Here is a 20,414-nt window from a genome sequence, read left to right as displayed (position 1 = left end):
GCACAGAATTTTCGGGACAAATCCGCCCTGTGTGAACGCAGCCTAAGACACAGTACATTACATCATACTGCATTCTGACAGGCAGTCTATCCAGCCACCCCACAGGGATGGCTTGATAGGCATTCTGCCATGACAGCCCTGGGGCCTTTCAGAAGGAGCCCGGCTGCCATGACACCTGCATGTCTCTGAATTCCATGCTGCATGTAGGTTTCCGGAGTAGACAGTCAGCGTTGTGTGAACAAGATTTTTGCAATTCTCGTCCAGTTTGCTGCTCAGGCCCAGGTTTAAAAATGCATGCAGAAAGTCCGCAGCAATTCAATCCCTTGTGAGCCCAGCCTAAAGAGAACCCATCACCTCTCCTGACAGCCTTGTTGTAGTACATACTTGTATTCTTTACAAAGTAACATTTCTGAAGAATATTTCCTTAGATCTATGCTGCTTCGTTCCTCAGTTATCTCTCCTAGAAAAATATGACTATGTATAAGGCAACTGACAGCAGCACAATGTAGTCCTGTGTCATCGTAACCCAGAAGATGTGAATGAAGTCAGCTTGGGCTCACAAGTTTCTGCGAGCCAACAATTGCAAGGAATCCAATCCTTCTGGATTTTCTGCGATTGGGTCACTGTAACTTGTTAGCCACAACCCAAGATCATTCACATCCTTATATGAAAGGGCCACACTACAATCTTTGGTCATGCAACTGGTCGTGGCAAAAATCACCATGCAGACATAGCCTAAATTGACAATTGGGCGTTACCAGTTTGGGGTGGGTTCTCACACAGTCTCACGCTATCAAATCAGTGGTAACAGTGTAGGGTCACACAAACCTCTACAGAGCAAAAAGGGTTAACACCCCGTTACCAATTTATCTATAATTAACTGAGAAATAACAGCGAGAGTACAACAGAGTTCTAAGAAATAATGCTTGAGAATGGCGAATCCAAGTATTCACTGAACTTCAACATCGCTCTATAGAAGCTAGCTGGGATTATGAAGACAGCCAAGAACGACTGCGCTACACCATTCCGGAAACTCTCATAGAAGTCAATGGAAGTTATGCAAACAGCATAGCAGAGCTTGTGGAGTTACGGAAACAGTATATGGGAAGACCTTCAAATAGTTTCTATAGTCCCGATCGCCTCGTACAGCCGGGTCGGTTGTTGCGCAGAGCAAAACAGAAGACCAGTGTGGTTCCTAGAGGTGGGATCAGTACCGGACTTCTATGGCCTATCCTGTGGCTTGACCATAGGAGTCTGACCTGAGAATATCCCTTTAAGTAAATGTATCCTAACAAACCTACCATGTAGGCTTTGAACTGTATACAGCCTGTTAGACCTTTGCATTTAGCATCTTTTTGTGTGATCTAGATAAGCTGAAGAGCTACGGGGACACACCGCTTGTTTAAGGTTTCAGAGCGGAACATTCCCTCATCCAGGACTGCTTTCCTTATGTTATCCTAAGTAGAAAACCAGCATTCCTGCAGTGGGATGGTAATGCTAGGCCTCTAGAAATGGCTAAAGGCTCTGCAGCTGTTAACAGTGAATCACACATTCGCTAGAACCAAAATATGTCTGGCCAGCTGTAAGAGGGGAAAAAACTTAAACCGTTCAAGTCCACCTTATATCTACTTCAGAAATAGCCCTGGTCCTATTACTTAACCCCCTAAGGACCAGTGGGTTTTGGTTATAAAAGGAAATTTTAGCTACCAAAAATTATTTTTGCTGTGTTTTTTTTTCCGTGACATAGTGCTATATTTTTATGAATTTTCACAGAATTTTTATTTTTATTTTAACACACTTTGTATAACAATTTTATTTTAGCATCTATGTTCCCCATGACGTCATACAAGACTTCTGGGGGTCACTCACTTCCTTCACTTTTCCATAGGAGAACCCAATTACATAGTAACATAGTATGTTAGGCTGAAAGACAATAATGTCCATCCAGTTCAGACCGTAAACAGGGCAACACATCCTCTGTAGGGACAGTAGTCACTGGCAGAGGTGATCTGGGTCTACCAAGACCCTGTAGTTCTGCCATGCCAGTGGCACCTGGCAATCACCAAGTCAAATAGCAGAAGTGGCACTTCTACTTTCTCTATTCACTACATAGCGCTCATTGAGCTGCAAAGACAGATTATAACTGCTTCTGCCTTCTCCTCCGGGTCTTCGGCCATGACTAACAGACAAGGACCCAGTTTGCTCCTGGTATATTGTAAGAGGTTGAATCCTGCACCATATACCCAGGTTAAAAATTTAACAAGAAACAACTAACTGATATGACAAAACAGTCACAACAGATTTCTTCCAGAATTTTTTGGAACGTCTTAAAGTGGCTGAAGACGGAAGCAAAAACCTTACAGCGTCCTGCTCAGAAGCCACCACCACAGAAGACCCAGCCGGGACATAAGGAAATACAGCCACTACATAATCATATGTATGAAGCTAAGAGAACAGCTTTCTCCATTACCCAACATTTAACCTGTTATTTATTCTGAATTTTAATCATTATGTTGCAGAAATTAACATCTTAATGTGCATAAAAGTCGTGCTTTACAACTGCAATAATTACAATTTAACATTTGTTTGCAATATACTTATTGAGAAGACAAAAGTGCCATTTGGAATTCTGCTATAAACTACACAGGCCGTAATAAACCAGTCACCAATAAACACACTGCAGGGGGCTGGATGGAAGGTACAGATGGGTTTGTCCTGCGCTTCTCTCTTGTATTAAACTTCAGTAAACAAAGACTACAAGTACCAATTTGCCTTCTCCTAAGGCGAGACACAGGGAGTATAGTTTAAACTTTGGCCAACACCATTTGCTGGTCTTTGTATGAGTGTTATCCTTGCTTTAAGGCCCTTTTACATAACGAGTATAGTTGAAAAGCAGTAATAGTGGTGTGTAAATGTGTGCTCATTGTGCACTTTTCGTCCATCGCTGAGTTCAACTTAAAATCCATCGGGACTGATAAGGGGGACCGCACGCCGAGTGCTCTGTGGGCAGCGCTGATGACATTCTTTCAGCTGCTATCCCGCTGGAAAATAGTAGTGATGAATTTAGAGAGCAGACCATCCGCTGTTCTCTAAATACATGCAATGGGAGTTCTGTAGAAACTGTTTGGGTAAGAATACAAGGAGAGAACAACAGAAAGGACACTATTATAGGCATTTACTATAGGCCACCTGGACAAGAAGAAGATATTGATGAACTGTTTCTACATCAGATGGCCAAGCTCTCCAAAAAGCATGACATAGTGATTATGGAAGATTTTAACTATCCAGACATTTGTTGGGAATCTCTCTCAGGTAAAAGTAATGGATACAACAAATTCTTATCTGCTCTTGGCTGACAACTTTATCTTCCAAAAGGTAGAAGAGAAAACAAGGGGATCTGCTATCTTGGACCTAATTCTTACCAACGGGGAGGGAATGGTTGAGGAAGTACTAGTGGCTGGGACCTTAGGAGGCAGTGATTATGCTATCCTTGAATTTTGGATAAAAAGGGCAGGAAGACCTGAGAAAACTCAGACCTGAAGGTTGGATTTCAGAAAGGCAGATTTTAATGGACTCAGAAAGAGGATAGAAAGAATCCAATGGCTGGATGTTCTTAAGGACAGAAATGTCCAAGAAGGTTGGGAAATATTGTGAAATTAGATTCTTAAAGCACAATCGTTAACAATCCTAAAGGAAGGAAGAATGGGAAGCATTTAAAGAAACCAGGATGGATGAACACAGAACTTGCACACAGCATGCTTGATAAAGGCTGCTTTTAAGCCGAAAAGCGGTGCATACCTTGAATAAACCGTCACTTTGGAACCTTTGAGAACATCTCTATCATCTGTCTATACTACATGTCATCTGGGATTAAGGGGGGCCGCGGACCAGGCACCCCTACAAAGTAAGTCATCCTTTCTTTCCATACCACTGGAGCATCAGGTTTTTTTTTCCTTGTTGTCTAGCACTTAAAAAAAAAAAAGACAGACAAACTGGAGCAAATTCAGAGAAGAGTTACCAAGATGGTGAGCGGTCTGCAAATCATGTGCTATGGAGAACGGTTAAAGGATCTGGGAATGTTTAGCTTGCAGAAGAGAAGTCTGAGAGGAGACTTAATAGCTGTTTACAAATATCTGAAGGGTTGTCACAGTGCAGCGGGATCAGCCCTATTCTCATTTGTACAAGGAAAGACTAGAAGCAATGGGATGAAACTGAAAGGGGGAGACATAAATTAGATATTAGAAAAAAACTTTCTGACAGTGAGGGTGATCAATGAGTGGAACAGGTTACCACAGGAGGTGGTGAGTTCTCCTTCAATGGAAGTCTTCAAACAAAGGCTGGACAAATATCTGTCTGGGATGATTTAGTAAATCCTGCACTGAGCAGGGGGTTCGACCAGATGACTCTGGCGGTCTCTTCCAAATCTACCACTCTATGATTCTATGAAATGAAACTAGTTAGCTACTAATGGTCTGATTAGCCCATTAGTAGGGAATGCAAAATGATCGCTCAAAACTGTCAGTTTTTGACAAATGTTGAGTGATCATCTGTGTGTGCAAATGGACCTTTACTCAAGACTATAAAAAGGTCCATTTAGACAATGATTATCACTCACAATTCGCTCAAAAGCTATCTTTTGACCGATAATCGTTGTGTCTAAATGTGCCCATCTTTCACTGTTCAGCCGAACAATGGTTTTCAGTTTTGCTTGAAAACAGTCTTTGAGCACAACAGCTGATGAGCAGGACCGCAAGCTGTGTTCTGCCGCAGAGAGCTGATTACAGCTGATAACATTGTTACAGCCCTACCAGAAGAACAGCTGATAAGCAGGACTGCAGGCTGTGTCTGCTGTCTATGGTGCTGAATTCTCCACGGGGAGCCTGTGGCTGAACAATGGAGCTAGTTACAGAGCTCAGACTTCCTGCTGAGTTCTATAACAGCTCCCAGAAGCTCATTTGCATGGAAATGAAGATAATAAAGTATGAATAGCAATTAGTGCCCATTAGTACTTTATGCAAAACGATGACTGATATTTCAATCTTTTGAAAGATATCTGTGTGTGTAAATGGGCCTTAACTACCATTAGCCTCAGGTTACAAATAAGCCCTAGCATATTCCTGGAGTAACACTTCACGCCTCCGGATTAAGTCGAGACTTTACCATAGGCGAAAGAGAAGCTGCAGCCATAAATAATTGGCCGGGTACTGGAGGTTTCCTGCCAGCTTACAACATGGCAGTGACAGAGCTTAGCTCCCAGTCTCAGGGCCCTTTTACACAATTATCGTTCAGATTCTCACTAGATCATGCACATCTAAACAATCATTCAGTATAAAACGAATGATAAAACTATGAATGATAAGTAAACAAATTATTTGTGCAGAGACATAAAATCAAGTCAAATCTAGATGCCCATCTACGAACAACAGCCTGTTTAGTACGAATGGAGGTGGGCGGCTGAAGAGATCTCTGGCACGCTCCACCTCCATTCACAGGGCGAGCACAGGAGCAATAATCACTGGGCACTTACGTGCATGACGATTGTTCCGTGTGCAAGAACCATTACAGTCTGACCTTTCAACAAGCGACCTTAATGAAGGAGAACATTTTACAAAGAATTCAAAAGAGAAGTTGTGAAGTGGGGCACACTGACACTAGACGTCTGTTAATGGAGGTCACCAAGTTAAAAAGTAGCCATTGATCATGTCATTCACTGGCAGTTGCTTACTGATCGTTGCAGAAACAGGGATTCAACAGGATGAATTTTTCCTGTTTGGTAGCCGAATATTTCCTCCTGCATGCGCTTGAGCCAAACAATCTGCTGATAGTTATATCTGTGAAAACCTTGAACCAACCATCATACTAAGAAAACTTGAGGGCCCTTTACACGGAGTAATCACCACTCAAAAATCATCCCAGGTCAGTGCAAAAAAAGTTATTTACTATTCGTTCACTTCTCAGCAAAAACAAAAAAACAAAAAAACAAAACACTGGATCGCTGGCTTTTCGCTGTGCAAACATTCCCCGATTCACAAGGAAGGTGAAGCTCTGAGTGAGAAGCCCACAATTCAGCGGTGAACTTGATCAGCCCAATTGCTCTGCATAAGCGCCAACGACCTTAGTGGCGACGTCCGTGCTCGTGCACTCGTTTAGACAACGGTCATCCTGTGTAAATAGGGCCTTAGTAAGGATATTTCTGTCAATTGGAGAATGAGTCACTACACCCACGACCACCATTAAACACGTAGCTTTTTCTTTTTTACTTTTTTTTTATGCCTAAATATTGCCAGATTAAACAATTTTGATGTAAATGGCGACAAGAGTCAACATAATTTCTCTATACATTTAACATCTTAAAGTTTAACTTCAGTAACCCCCTAAACTTGTCAGAAGTACCTTGGACTCAACTACACTACAAACTAGAGTCCTTAATTGACAAAACTATTTCTCACCCTAGATGCCACAGGGGAAAAAAAAAAAGTGAATCACCATGGGGTCTGCCTTTAACCCTCAGGCAGAGAGTTGAGTAATGTAGCAGATTTTCTTCTTTAGTCAGTTTTTTACCATGACTACTTTCTCACTACTGCACCTTCTGGGCAGTGCCAACAGTTTACAAAAATGGGCACCATGCCCACATTATGTAATAGAAACACTCTATACAGGTCATCTGCTTAAAAGAGAAAAAAAAAAGTGTGGTAAAATACATCAGAGGGAACCTTACAACAGACTTTATTAAACTCTAAAGCAATCAGTCTAGCAGGGAACACTTGAAAACGCTTTTGGCTTGCAGCTGTCTTGCGCTGCCAATAATGAGTGTAACTGGAAGCATTTCAAACAGAATTGTTGCTAAAGTCAAATGAACATAATTGTGATCTACAGGATATTTGCTTCAGATAACAAAGGCAGCGGAGAGAGAAAAACATCTGCACAAAATAAAAGTTCAGACACACCAATATTATGGATCATACAAGCATACGCACTTTGGGAGGGTTTTCATCGTTTCGCAATTATTTCAGGGAACCTATACTGTTGTACATACAGAGCAGTGGGCAGCCCGTTATAGTGCTGGAGGAGGAGATAGATATACCGAATATTATACCACAAAACTAGATCCCTGGTCTATGTTTAGGAGTCCAATCGGCAGTCATATACAGTGATCAACAGTTTCAGCATCTCTCTGCAGTCATAGGACCGCCCACTGGACTCCTAATCACAGCAAGCAGGGATTTAAATGAATACATGACAAGTTATACTCCTCTTTTCCTACAAAACCGATCGACCTGCTCGGCTCTTCTTGCTATACAACATGCTGCCTGCAGATGCGGAAGTGGAATCACCGGACCAACGCTCAATAGAGGCTGCCAAGGGGTCTGTGCCAGGGTGAGCTGACAGCACCATGTATTCGGAGGTGAGGGCAAGAAATATAGCTACTAAAATCAGCTGCAGACACTGCCGATTCCTGGTAAAAATCTGCACCTACCGTGTAGATTTTGACAAGAGCTTTTAATGCAGAAATGCTGTGGAATTTGCAGCAGCAGAAATTTTGTAGTGTTTGCACCCCATGTGAACTTAAACCAAAAGGGCACCAGTCATGGCATAGAATCAACAGGGTTGGCTGCAACACTTTAGATCCACAGCCCCACATATTATTCCCATTTTGCCTTTTTCTTTAAATATTCACCTTTTCCTGGATGAACTCTTCATTGTAGTGCTCCCGGCTAATGGCCCATTTACACGGAGAAATGAGCTAAAAAGCAATCATTTGAGCGATAATCGTTGTGTCTAAACGCGCGGCCATCGTGCACTTTTCGGGCACTGCTAGCTGATCGTTAAATTCAGTCCAACCTAAAAATCAACGTTTGGCCTTATCAGGAGTTCTCCACGGGTAGTGCCGATAGTATTGTTTCCCGTCGGAGAACAAAGGAACTGAATGCAGATAAGAGCCCTTGGGCTTCATTTGCAGCTAAGGCTTCATTTAGCTAAGGCTTCATTTGCACACTAAATTGCTATTAAGTAGCTGAGTAGCTACTTGATTGTTTATGCAAAATGATCGCTCAAAGCTGTCCCTCAAACTGACGTTTGAGTGATTTTTGAGTGATCATCGCTCTGTGTAAATGGGCCTTAACTCAAGGTGTCAAAACGGATGGCTCCCCACCACTCACTGTGAATAGGTGACACCAGACTGTCAAATCGAATCCATTGTCACCCATATAGTGAGCAGTGGGGAACTCCCACTTGACACATTTAAGTGCCGACTCCCAGCACACTCAAAGAGCTTGCTCAGGCGAGGAGTAAAGAGAAAAAATATATATATAAATTATATATAGAGAGTCAGTGGAATTGTGACTGTAGAGTGTTGGCCGTTTTGCAGTCAACCTTGCTGATTCTATGTCTTTTCTTTAATCTACCACTTTTTACCTCCTGTAATTCCTAACAATCTGGGATGGGCAAGATATTGTGGAATTTGGAAGCCAGTTAGACCATGCCAGGCGCCAGTTTCACTTTAGCATCCCACAATAAGACATCCCATAGATAAACCATAAAACAACCCATAAAGTTAGGAGGAAGCGGCAGATGTCTAGGTGTATTGTCTCCTGGGCTCTTAGGCGTCATTTAGTTCTGTTACTGCCTTGTAGACATCTGCAAACATAACATTTCCCATTTACTACATCATGCTTCCAGAACATCAAAACTGAAGAAACTGTTCAGGTGACGGAAGTCAGACGAGATCTTAGAAATGGTGGCACTTTAAAACAAAAACAACTGAAACAACACACAGTTTTTGATCTGCCGCCTCCACCAATAAACTCAGAATACAGGAAGACATGCTTGGCCGGCCAAGGATGTGATCACTTTTTTCCTTTAAACATAAAACCACTAAAAAGTTAAAATAAAGAAAAGACTGCAAAACAATCTACAAAAACAAGCAAACACTGGACATAATCTGCAACAAACTATAGAGAATAGACTATATAACATGGGGTGATCACCAATACCCAAACAGATCTTGGAAACAGAGCATTACATGAGCCTTGAAGTCATTCCTTTGTGTTGACCAGGATTTCTAAAGCAGCCCATATGCTACATTAATTCCAATGGACCCCGCAGATTTTGGTGGGATGTATGAAAAGTACTGCGCATAGAGACCTCATGACTTTCCTTCAACAGCAAACGTTGGAGCAAATGAAAACTGGGCATGTCAAATCCATTGTCCACTGAAGTTGATGATCGACACATAGATGCAATAAAGAATCTGTTGGGAACTCCTTATTTGTAACTGCCCGTTTACGTTCAACAATGGGCGTTCAAAATTTGCTCAAAGTAACGAAAGTAAGTGATTATCGTAACTTCTAAACGCGAGCTAATGACTGAATGACTAGCGAGAATTGTGCACTTCGTGGTCGTAGTTTCAGCCGGCATGAAAACCCATCAGCAGTTCGTTTGATTTCGTCACGTCTAAACGCTTCCCGCTTGATGCTTCACATAGAAATACGAGCTCTGACCGAGAAGTGATCGACTCTCAGCAACGATCTGCCCATCTAAACAATGCGCACAAGTGCGAATGAGTTACCCAGGACATCACTCGCTTGTGCGCCCATTAAAATGAGAATCAGCTCGTGTGAAAGGGGCATAAGGTAGCAGATTCCTTTTTGGTCACTGAAGTGCAAGCCCTTGATGTATAATCTGAAATGGTGTGGTCAATATGACATTTTATCACGCGGCATACTTTCCTATGGTGGTTGAGCCAGGTTTAGAATCGTGCACATTTATTGAACATTCGATTATTGTTAAACAGTAACATCAATTACTGGATTGCTTATACGTTTTAAATGACCAAGTCAGGTGACATTGTTTTGATAGGGGGTAAACCAGTCCCAGCTGAAGTAATGATCTGCTCCCGGTGCATAAAGGCATTAATTATGTAGCAGACACCGCAGGGCTTATAATCACACAAGGGCTGGCTCTATGATTATACTAGGATAAACCGTGCATTACATAATGCAGTCTATTGAGAGATGGGCACTGGAGGGTTTCGAGCAATGCCCTTTTTTTTTTTGCTTAGGTTATGACTTTTGGGACACAGCAATGTAGGGATATAATGGACTGCAGTCTTCTTTATAGGGCGGATGGGAGAGTAGGAGTCCCATTCCACGAATAACGCTGCACTCCAAACTAGACTGGTTTTATTAAACTGGCAACCCAGAACAGTAACGTTTCCTACAGTATAGAAATGTGAACCTTAATCCAATATGATTACCACTAGTATACAAAAAAAGCTTTTTTGGGGAGATGGCTGTAGGTGCAGAAGGAATAACGTCAGTCAGAAGGTGCCAGCCCCAAGTGAGCCAAGTTTATGAAGAGGCATGTGCCTTTTAATACATTTCGCACAAGTCACACCAACAATTTCTCCTTTTAGACTGACGTTTCATTGCCAGTCTTTATACATCTGCCCCAATGTGTAGAGCTGCTAAAACAACTTTTAATTAACCATAAACGCCAAATTCCTTTTAAACAATCTTTTCACAATTGTAATCCCGTTCCTGAGATGTGACCAGTTTTAGTTGGATTCCAGCCTGTAAATATTATACTACTGTAGACTAATCTAAAGATCCAGCCTGACATTTGTTACAGCGGGGTTTACATTATAGTCAGACCTTCAGATAGTGGCTATACAAGCACTCCATCGTGGGATGCTCCGTGTGCTACGATATTACTATAGCTGTAAATGACTGACAGCAGTATCTACAACTAATATTAGAACAATGGTATCTGCACCACTTAACCCCGGAGGCTGCTATTGGATTAATGGCATCTAAGGCCCATTTAGACACAATGATTTTCGGTCAAAAGTCACTTAAAGCAGTCTTTTGAGTGATAACCGTTGTGTCTAAATGCAGACATTGTGCAGTTTTTGTGCACGAGTCGTTTTAGTTTTCTTGAATTAAGCAATGGCCTCTTATCAGCGGTGCAGGCTGTTATCACAGTTGGCAGCACTGATAAGATTCTTACAGCCCGTGTCCCGCTGGTAGTTCAGCAGGACACCAGCTGTAATCGCGGAGAACAATACAGCTGTTTGCTTATGGAGAACAGCAGTATTGTTCGCCGGGTGATAGCGGTGGCATCCCGCTCTGCCTGTGCATAGCTCTTTAGTAGCTACTTAGCTACTATAAACTATGCAAAGAAGATTGCTCAAAAGTGTCACTCAAACTATCGTTTGAGCGACTTTTGACCAATCATCTGTCAGTGTAAATGGTGTCTAACCAGCCCTTACTGATGCACACACACAATCAAAGATAAGAGCTAGTAAATCCAGACGGCACAGACAGAAAACAATACTTTCTAGATAATATACACAATAAACTTGTCAACAATTTATGCCAACATAATTGTCAGTCATTTGGCAAACAGGTCCACTCAAATATCGGAGGAGTATAATCTGAATTAGGACTCATTCACACGACCGCGATTGTGGCACATAATACACATGCGATGAACGGCCGCGTGGTGAATAGAGTCAATGAAAGTACATGGACTTTCATTGATGCTTTTTAGATTAGTGTATAGATACGTGTGTGAAAAATATTGCAGCATGATCTATTTCACTTCTTATCACGCAGGGACTGCCCTATATTTTTGTATGGGTTGCGTATGCAACACTGTCCATATGCAGTACATTGCATATGGGGGACGATACAAATGCACCCCCGCTATGAGAGAGCGGAGAATCTAAAGAAAAAAAAACAAAAACACAAAAGTCACGCTGCGCATGACATGGTAAGTAAGATCATGAGGTACGCCATCGGGCGCAGTGCACTATCTGCCATATGTGATTATCGCTGAAAACAAATGGCGATGGGGGTGCCATGTACATGTGGCCACCAACAAGGCACTGAGCGAGAAATCGCTCACTTGATGATTAGCTCACCTAAAAACCAAGCCACTATTGGTCCACTATGCAGTCATTCTTCTATGAGCGACTCCTGTTTTCAGTAAATGGGTGAGCGGCCAGAAGAGATCTCCAGTCCGCTCTGCCTCCATGCTCTATAGATGACCATCGCTTCTGTGTGAAGCAATAAGTCAGTTGGGTGGCTGTTAGGCACTTATACACCTGACAGAAGTTTCATGTAAAGGCACCTTTAGGCCTCGTTCACATGAGCGCTGTTTGCACGCATTAGAGACGTGCACAGAGAAAGCTCTTCTATTATAACCAATGGTTTCCTATAGAAGCGTTCACATGAGGGTATTTTGGTTGCGCAAAAAGCTCGTACCTATTAAAGATAGGACATGAGCGGCAAACTCACAGCAAAGGCCCGTGGTGCAAGAAAAGATAGGATCTGACCTCTCTTTGATGCGAGCTTTCCATAGACTTCTATGGGAGCTGGTAGACACATCACGCATCTTCAAATAGCTGGAATTCATTTGGTCACACGATCTTTATCGCAGTATAGCTGTGATCTTTTCACACGCCTATACTTCGCACCAACAGCGCTCGTGTGAACGAGCTCTTAGTGATAGAGCTAACAGAATGGTAAACTTCTGAAGGAGTCATCCATACGTGGGTAAACTTGAACACACAACCAGTATTGCTGTCAGTCTAAGGACTCCTTCACATTGGCGCTTTTGGGTTCAGCTTTCCTGCTCCACAATGGAGCAACACTGAGCGCCCAAACAGAACCACTATACGCCAGAATCAACTAGCAGTGAACGGACCCCACTGATTGGACGTTTGGTTTCCAGCCAGGATTCCAGCATTTTTTTTTTTGTTTCCTTTTTAAAACAGAACTCAGAGACGAGGTTCCAAGTCAAGCCTCCAACGATGATGTGAACTGGCCTTTACTCTTGTCCGATACCATCGTGAAGAAAACTATATTCAAAATTATGGAGGTTAACATCGATATATCATATATCCTATGCATTAGGTCACTGAAGTCTTTACAAATATATGTGCAGACATACTATTGCTCATAAGGCAGTTTCATTTTTTTCAAAACTTTGGCTAAACCTTGTCCAAGTTATATACAATCCAAAAAAAAAAATAAGTAAATCGGCACCAAGAAGGAGTTGCCATTTTGCTGCAAAAATTGACATGTAGTTACATCTTTGGCGGATATGCAAATAACTAGAGTTGTGGTGTGATTTGATGAACAATCTTGCCATCCGAGGCCCTAAAGGTGGTTCCACACTTGACTTATAAGGTGGCTTTCAGAGGCTGCTTGTGACCTCTTATTCTGCCCATGTAGAGCTTGTTGGCCACTATGGTGCAATAGAAGTGATTTCACCACGTTAAGAGTCCAAGAGTGATGTATTATTGGAATGTGAGAAGCTGGATGGTCGTATCGACAAACTGCCCACAACTTGGGCTTTTCTGACCAGACTGATAGTGGATGTGTGAGGGCCGACCGGGCTCGGGACGTCATCGACAGATCACCAGTAGAGGACAAGCACGAGCAGCTTCAACTGTTCTGTTGTCCGACATCCAAAGACAGATGGCATCACCGTTACAGGCCTCTGTGTCTGTGGGAATCATTTCCAAGTGCTTGGCTGAAGGACATTTGGTCTCACAGAACCCATTACTTGTTGAAAACCACCCAGTGTCTCCTCCGTTTGCAGTGGTGTCATGAACAAAACTGGGCTGCATAGAATGGAACTGGGTTGTCTTCAGTCACGCATCCAGGTTTAGTTTGGACAATCTTGTCTTTTCTGTTAAGCGGCACACTGACCCCATTGCTAGTGTGATGGTCTTGGCAGGCCATTACATATGACAGTTGGTCACTCCTAGTAGTGGTACGAGGGACAATGACAGCTCAGCGATATGTTCAGAACATCCTGCAGTCACATGTGTTCCTCTCATGGCGGCTTCCAAGAGGCATTTTCCAGCAGGATAATGCTCGGCCGCACACAAGAAGCATGTCACAGGAATGTTTAGACAACATTGTCACACTTCTGTGGCCTGGCTGGTTGTCAGATTTATCGCCAATAGTACATGTATGGAACCATCTAGAATGTAAATTTCGACAGCCTATGAGTTTGTATGATCTAGAGCAGAGGTGGACAATTCCAGGCTTCAAGGGCCCAAACAGGTCATATTTTTAGGATATCCTATAGTAAAAGGACACATGTGCCAATGTCTGAGGCACTGAAAAGAATTACATCTGTGCAATACTGAGAAAATCCAGAACACATCACCTATTGGGCGCCCCTGATCTAGAAGCTCAATTAAAGCAAATGTGGAGCGATATGTCGCAGGATACCACACAGAACCTGTGTGCCTCCATGCCAGCCATATCACATCTTTCATCCAAGCTAATGGCAGACCTAGAGGGTACTAGAGTCTCCATGCCCACCCGTATCACATCTTGTATCCAAGCTAGAGGCGGCCCAATAGAGTACTAAAGCCTCCATGCTGCCCGTATCACATCTTGTATCCAAGCTAGAGGCGGCCCAATAGAGTACTAAAGCCTCCATGCTGCCCGTATCACATCTTGTATCCAAGCTAGAGGCGGCCCAATAGAGTACTAGAGCCTCCATGCTGCCCGTATCACATCTTGTATCCAAGCTAGAGGCAGCCCAATAGAGTACTAGAGCCTCCATGCTGCCCGTATCACATCTTGTATCCAAGCTAGAGGCGGCCCAATAGAGTACTAGAGCCTCCATGCTGCCCGTATCACCTCTTGTATCCAAGCTAGAGGCGGCCCAATAGAGTACTAGAGCCTCCATGCTGCCCGTATCACATCTTACATTCAAGCCAGATGCAGCCCAATAGGGTACTAGAGCCTCCATGCTGCCCGTATCACATCTTGCATCCAAGCTAGAGGGGTACAACTGGGTACTACAGCCTCCATGCCTGTCCATGTCACATCTTGTATCCAAGCCAGAGGTGATACATATGGGTACTAGAGCCTCTATGCCTGCCCGTATCACATCTTGCACCCAAGCCAGAGGCGGCCCAAGGGGGTACTAAAGTCTCCCTTCACGTTTTCAGTTTTCTGCAATAAATTATCTATTTGCTCAGACATTGCAAGCACTTCTATCAATCTTACAATCACACATAACAAGTTTCATTTACTTCCTACAACTCCTTCTAGGTGCTTGATTTTTTTGGGGGTGTTTTACAATGACTGTACATTTGTGCACGATTACACATCTGTCTGAAAGAAATGCTGCTTGTCACCATAGTATCCATCAGTGGTCTCTACTGTCTAGTATCAAAACAAATATGGATAGAAAATACATTTGGTCTCTGAATTTCTGAAACAATTAGAAGATAACAGGAAAAGTATTAATAAATATTTGGGCACATGTTGGTCTCAGCTGTTCCCAGACCCAATATTAATAATCATTAGGAATGCTGTCAGCTAGCAGATAGTTATAAGGGCAGCAAGCTATGTGCTCTCTGAATTAGGCCTCCTGTCCACGAGCATTGCGAAATCCCACGGCGAATCACCGCCATAGGAGCCGCCACCCAGGAGCAGGAGCCAGCAGGCAGATCTGACAGATAGGCTGACCGCAGAGAATCGAGGCAATTCGCAGCACGCTGCGAATTGCCGGCCGCAAGCGGAGAATCGCTATAATTCTCCACTCGCGGACTGGGGGGGGGGGGGGGGCTTTCCATAGCGTGCATTGCATTCCCTGTGGCTGGATTATCACTGCGGGGAACACAATTCTAAAACGCCCGTGGACAGGCAGCCTTACATGGCACTAAGGGCCGGTTACACCAACCATGCTGCCGATCCAGGTTTAGTTAAACTGATCAGCTGTTCAACCAATACTTTTTGATTTAAGACTTGCAAAACCAAGTTCACTTGATCTGTGATCAAAAGGTTGAACCTTAAAAAAAGTACATCACGCACCGAGATTGGCAACTGTAGTTAGGTGATCTTCCCAGCATTCATAGCGACTGTAATAATATGCTGCTACCAGCAGGAAATGTGGGTGTAACTTCACCACCCAGGGAAAGCCTATCAGTCTAGTCTGCTGTCTCGGATTTCGGCTGCTAAACTAAATTAATCTACTTTGAGCCACCAAAATATCGGGGGATCAAATTAAACCTAGATTTGAACCAAGATCACGACTAAACCATGCGGGACAACGTTTTTCTACTTGATCTTAGATCAACACTTGTTGATCTCAGATCCAAAAAACTTTGGTGCAGCCATCCCCACGACATTCACACGTTCACTCGTTACATTTCTGCTGACATGAACATTTCACGACGAAGAATTCATAGTCCTAAAAAGGAGTAAAACAAAATATGTGGGATTGCAAAAGGCCCCATGATTAGCCAGGACTGCTCTGGCTGCTACTAGGGAATTTGCCATAAATAATTACCTTCGCTATGAACACAAGCCCAAAGAGTACAGAAGTCACAGACTAATGAAGGTTTACGTCTCAGCCCTGTTCCCTATGGGACATTGCTGAGAACAGACTTTCTAAACAAACATCTGCCTCTAATCTTAATAACGCAACTATTAACCATACAGAATTATATTCCTCCTTGTGTGGATGATGCTTGTTCAGAAAAACTCAATTCCTATTATGATCTTTAAAAAAAAGAAAAGAATAAAAAAAAACAAAAACACACCAGCTTCCTATACATCAGATTATAAAAACGTGATAAACTGTTTTCCTTGTCTAGGCTTTCTGTAGCAGAACAGATTGCATCTGTCACTGGAGGTATATAAATTGCTTCACCCCCCCTTAACAGAGTCCTTTAAACACTGCTTGGTTCAACCCTAAGAACAGACACTAGAAACCATAGACAGGAAAAATGTGGATAGCATTGCTGTGCAACCAGCTACTTCCAGGGTTCTCTACCAGCCACTAAAAAAAAGCATCATGTCATATCAAGAGTTTCTAAATGTGAAGGTTGATACAATTCATGTATCTAAATGTGTTAAAGATGATGTAACATATGTCCCAGCCCTACCTAGCCAGCCTCTCATCCCACAAAACCCATCAAGAAAACCCTTCTAGCGTTTCCTGGCTCTGGGCCTGATTGCAGAATCACTGTAGCATCACCCACATCCTCTTCCATCAGACCCCCAGCAGAGGTATAATGACAGATCTGTCCACGGGGCAAAGATAGTCACCAGAGTACACTGTAGACTAAATTGAACCAGGCATGACAGGATGATTAATGGTCCCTGTTTAATACCTCCAGCAAGAGTAAATATTGCTTAAGAGAGTAGACTCAATCATTCTCATCCCACAGTTCTCTTCACAGGCAGACAAGTCCCAAAATCCACTACAAGTACTATAATCCCAAGGAAGTGGGCTCTGAAAGGCAAGATCCCTAAAGTCTCCAACTATATAGCAATTTAAAAAGTAGTGTCTGCCTATATGTAATAAAGATGGCCAAACGAGGTTGAGGTCTCCCAGTGGGCTAGTAGATTTTCTTTACAATGGCAAGGGGCTGAAACATTGACACCTAGTTAAAGAAAATGGTGAAAGCAAAAGCTTATTGGGATTGGACCAGTTGTCACCAAAGTGAGAGAACAGCTGAATTCCCACATCTGGAGTCTCATTTGGGCAAACGCTCTGAAACTCACACCCTTTTATAACATTGGCCTGCTAAAGAGACAGATGGAAGCTCTCTGCACTAAAACCCCACTGAAGTCACGTATGCAGATACAGAATCAAGCCTGCACATAGTACTGTTCTAGATACATACGTCTGGAAGTGGTCCCACATTCTGTACACCCGGAGAAAGAAGCACAAGTATTGTACTGGTATGTACAAGTTTCAGACGTTGAGAGCAATGGGAAGCAGAACACATCGAGAGAATGGCGCACATCCACCCCTGCTGCCCCTCCTTACTCCTCTGGCTTATAATCAATCATGTTGTTCCAAGACTTCACTAGCGCTAAGCGAAAATCAATAAAGGAATTAAAATGCATTATCCCCACTGAGAGGTCACAATGTGCATAAACATCATAGAACGCTCAGATAGTTATCTATAATTGGGGAGGCTGGATCCAATCAACACACAATACAGCCAGAGATACAAAGCAGCACTCAGCTGGGAGGCTCTACTCGCTCTTCACAAGGGAGCAGCCCCCAAAAACTTTGGTACCCTATTAGAACAAAAAGTAGATTTTAGATTATTTTGTCACTCTAAAAAGGTACCTTTACACAAGGCGATTATGGACTGAATTCTTGCAAGAGAGGCGAATTTGGGCGAGAATCGTTCTGTGAACACCGACAGGGTACTAAGCAAAGAATCGCTCACCTGTCAAGAGTCGAGTGGTTTTTAGCAGAGCTTAAAACCAAAGTGTTGGGCCGTGTAAACAGGAGCTGCTCAATTTTTGAGCGACTCCCATTTATTGTGAATGAAGACAGGAACAATCCGCGCCATTTAGAGAATGACTATCGATCCGGTGTAGAGCATAGAAGGAACAGCCGTACCGTGGAGATAACCAACATTACCGGATGACCAAGCACGGACAGCACTCGTGACGCAAGCGTCCTTTCACACCACAAGATACATTAGAACGAGCAACCAGTGATGACGCAGAAATCGCATATTTTCGCTTCATGTAGCGTTTTAATCATTTATTTGAACATACCCACAAGCCTCTAGTCAGCCTGGCGCTGCTTTCTATTCAGCAAGTTGTTACAATGTCTCCATACACCAAGGGATTTGCAGCAGATAAACCATTTTTTTAGATCTGCATGAAAGATCCAATCCACAATAATCAACAATATCGCTGCAGGCGTTTACACTTCTTACGCAGATCACTCGATCTAATAATTACTCCAGCGATAACGGATATCTAGAAGAGCCCTATTACACGGTACAACCTGGTTGCAGAAGCCCAACAGGTCATCCCAGGAATGAATGTACCAGAGCCTTGGCACAGGCATGATCACCACTAGTGAATGGAAGCGAAGTGGGTCGCAGATCGTTTTAGCCCGCCTCTATTGACAGTAAGCAGGCAGTCATTCATAGGTTAACGACTATCTGTTTACACGGGCCGATCAGTTGTTCAGTTTTATGCATGCAGGAACCAAACGAATTCTTGTTCGCCGTTTAGTCGGGGCACGCATTTAGACAGAACGATAATCGTTTGGATTCTCGCTGGATGCGGAAATCTGAACAGTTTATCGGCCCATATAAAAGGGCACCCAGTCTGCATGGCATCACGCGACGTAGCTACTCCATTCTCTCCCGCAGACGACAATTGCGCAGCGGTCTTGTACGATCACAAGAGTCACATCTGAATTCAGTCCATAGTCACCTAGTGTAAAGGTACCTTTTAGAGTAACAAAATAAGTTGCGCTGCGCCTTCCTATGCGATGAGATGCGGCGCCTCCGGTTCACACAATGGTCTGCTCCGCGCCGGCCGCGCTTCTGCGGCATCTGCTTTTCCTATCTAGAGGGGCTCCAGCCCAGCATTACCGCGAGTCTTCTAGAGACTTATGTCTCCTTTATATCTCCTTGGGGAAAAAGAGTTTCCAACAAGAGAGGATTTTCCAGCTCATTCCCTCCGACACGTTTCCAGGACACGGGATTACATTGATTTCTGAGCGTTTTCACACAACTTGGCCATATAGAAGAATGACAGCCAAGTACAATAAAACAATCCACATTCTTCAGCCTTGAACCTTTTAAGAAATCAGCCCCCGCTTCCCTAAGGAAATGCGATTTATTTGCTGTAAGATCAGCAGCTCCAGTCTCTGCTTATCACTGGAGGCTGCAGCCCCGGGAGAACAGCCTTGTGCCCCGCCGGCCATAAACTAGTCACTCCAGACCCACAGCAGCCGATCGCACCACTCATTCTATACAGCCCGGGCGGACAACTCAGGCAGGAGCGCTGTATCCACGTGCGGCCAGCAGGGGGAGCTGCAGAGCAACATACCGCGGGACTCTCCGGAGTGAAGGGTTAATGTAGCAACTGGTGCCCAAACTGAAGTAGCCGGGTGAGGGTCTGCTGGGGTCTCGGTGACAGAAGCTCGGGGTGGCGGACATTCCTCCCGCATCCCCCCGCAGGCAGCAGCCGTTCACTAGCACCGGCAGCAGCAGCACCAGCACCGACAACAGTTACGGGACCTGTAAAAAGCGCATTCCTAGAAGTGAGGCGGTAACTAGCGAGTACTTACCGCTCCCCGTCGGTAGCGTCCTGTCAGCGGCACATTGATGCCGTGGCGCCCGGGCTCCTAGTCTCCAGCCGGCTGAGGCGCACTGCTATCCCCGCCGTAGGTGAGCTCTCACTGACTACTACTAGTGTGCGCCCGCTCCCCACACTGCTAACATGACAGGGCTCTCCTCGCCGCTCATTGGCTGCGGCGCACGGCTCTCAGCCAATCAGCGCGCAGACTGATAGGAGACCCAACGCAGTCAGGTCTCCCGCAGCTCTCCGCGTCCCTGCAGGGGGTGCCGTCCGAACAGTGCGGGGGCTGTGAGCCCAGTGCAGACT

At 43.9% G+C, this 20,414-nt stretch overlaps 1 protein-coding gene across 1 annotated transcript in view; it reads right to left on the bottom strand.

Annotated features, from left to right (window-relative positions):
* Positions 1 to 20,213, bottom strand: part of PRICKLE1 (prickle planar cell polarity protein 1) — a 61,421-nt gene extending 41,208 nt beyond the window's left edge. Inside the window, exon 1 of the mRNA XM_066591733.1 lies at positions 20,098 to 20,213. The gene's annotated coding sequence lies outside the window, so the exon portion shown is untranslated. The remainder of the gene's footprint in view (positions 1 to 20,097) is intronic.
* Positions 20,214 to 20,414: the final 201 nt, after the last annotated feature.

Source organism: Eleutherodactylus coqui, chromosome 2 (genome assembly GCF_035609145.1).
Source record: "Eleutherodactylus coqui strain aEleCoq1 chromosome 2, aEleCoq1.hap1, whole genome shotgun sequence".
In the NCBI taxonomy this organism is placed as follows: domain Eukaryota; kingdom Metazoa; phylum Chordata; class Amphibia; order Anura; family Eleutherodactylidae; genus Eleutherodactylus; species Eleutherodactylus coqui.
Note: the sequence above shows the minus strand (reverse complement) of the source record. Positions and strands in the feature narration are given on the sequence as shown.